The sequence below is a fragment of the Eurosta solidaginis genome, chromosome 1, assembly GCF_040869045.1.
Source record: "Eurosta solidaginis isolate ZX-2024a chromosome 1, ASM4086904v1, whole genome shotgun sequence".
Lineage (NCBI taxonomy): Eukaryota > Metazoa > Arthropoda > Insecta > Diptera > Tephritidae > Eurosta > Eurosta solidaginis.
The window spans coordinates 394,085,198-394,087,189 of record NC_090319.1 but is presented as its reverse complement, the minus strand read 5'-3'; the positions used below and the strand labels follow the sequence as shown (position 1 = coordinate 394,087,189).

Sequence of the window (1,992 nt, the reverse complement as noted above, 5' to 3'; positions counted from 1 at the left end):
GAGGTGTCTATAATGTGTTTGTACGATATGGGTATAAAATGAAAGGTGTTAATGGGTATTTTAAAAGCGAGTAGCCCTAAGTTGTATATGTGAAGGCGTTTTCGAGATATCGACCAAAATGTGGACCAGGGTGACCCAGAACATCATCTGTCGGGTATCGCTAATTTATTTATATACATATGTAATACCACGAACAGTATTCCTGCCATGATTCCAGGGGCTTTTGTTTTAACCCTGCAGAACTTTTTCATTTTCTTCTACTTAATATGGTAGGTGTCACACCCATTTTAGAAAGTTTTTTCTAAAGTTATATTTTGCGCCAATAAAGCAATCCAATTACCATGTTTCATCTCTTTTTTAATATTTGGTATAGAATTGTGGCATTTTTTTCATTTTTCGAAATTTTCGAATTTTCTAGACAAATTAAATGAAAAAGGGCGAAGGCACGCCCATTTTGAAATTTTCTTTTGTTGTATTTTGTTGCACCATATCATTACTGGAGATGAATGTTGACATAATTTACTTATATACTGTAAAGATATTAAATTTTTTGTTAAAATTTGACTTAAAAATTTTTTTTTTTAAAAAGTGGGCGTGTTCGTCATCCGATTTTGCAAATTTTCATTTAGCACATATATAATAATAGGATTAACGTTTCTGCCAAATTTCATCATGATATCCTCAACGACTGCCAAATTACAGCTTGCAAAACTTTTAAATACCTTCTTTTAAAAGTGGGCGGTGCCACGCCCATTGTCCAAAATTTTACAAATTTTCTATGCTGCGTCATAAGGTCAACTCACCTACCGAGTTTCAGCGCTGTATCCGTCTTTGGTAATGAATTATCGCACTTTTTCGGTTTTTCGAAATTTTCGATATCGAAAAAGTGGGCGTGGTTATAGTCCGATTTCATTCATTTTAAGTAGCGATCTGAGATGAGTGCCCAGGAACCAACATACCAAACTTCATTAAGATACCGCAATATTTACTCAAGTTATAGTGTTTACGGACGGACGGACGGACGGACATGGCTAAATAAATTTATTTTTTCGCCCATATAATTTTGATATATAGAAGTCTATATCTATCTCGATTAGTTTATGCCGTTACGGGGTACCGTTATGCTAACAAAGTTAATATACTCTGTGAGCTCTGCTCAGCTGAGTATAAAAATTATGCAAATAAGAAATATTGATAAATGCATTAAAATCTTTTTCAAATCTATTAATTCTACAAGTACTTAATTTTGTTGACGAACTTCGGTGAAATTTTCGTTATCAGAGCACTTGAAGGTGCTTCACAGTCTTATAAAATTCATATAAAAGCAACATTGCAAGGTAGAAATAGTTTATTCAGTGAAATTGTTAGAAAAGAAAATGTTCAACGCTAAGTATTTGATCGTCGTAGGTCTCCTGATTTTCTGCTTGTTCTATCAGCAGACTGTGGAGGCACGTTTCCTTCATAAACTCAAGCACGATGTGGTGAGGTCTTGCTGTAGCGATGACTACTCAACTGAATTGTTAACTAAATAAACTTTTAAATTTTATCTCTTTTTGTTATTAGCACAAGGCCACGGATAAAATTCATCATATAGGTAATGTGATTTCTGCTGGCAGCGCTTTAGCTGGAGCTGTTGCAGGTGTCGCTGTAGTTTAGGACGCTTCGCTCTGTGGATCTAATGTAGTACATGTAATGGCAAATATATGTAGAACTTCAATATGTGCATAATAAAGGTCGATATTAGAAATAAAAAGTTTCGGTTGTTATAACATTTTTAGTATAGATATTTACTTACTCTTCCTTAATGGAGTGCATTTTACTGGCCCGGCTGTTAACGTTTAATATAAGACTTGCCATTAGGGTCCAGCCTTATAACTTTTGATTATATTATTATTAAGGAATCAGGTGGTTTTAATCGGATTGAGTTTTTGGTGAAGAGCTTTAAGTAACAGAAATAGACTGTGTGTCGTTTTCAAAATGCTTTTAAGTATT

At 34.0% G+C, this 1,992-nt stretch overlaps 1 long non-coding RNA gene across 1 annotated transcript; it reads left to right on the top strand.

Annotated features, from left to right (window-relative positions):
• Positions 1 to 1,345: 1,345 nt before the first annotated feature.
• LOC137245766 (uncharacterized) lies at positions 1,346 to 1,771 on the top strand. The gene is made up of 2 exons (XR_010951400.1): positions 1,346 to 1,481; positions 1,564 to 1,771. It is a non-coding gene; the product is annotated as an uncharacterized lncRNA (long non-coding RNA).
• The last annotated feature ends 221 nt before the right edge of the window (positions 1,772 to 1,992 follow it).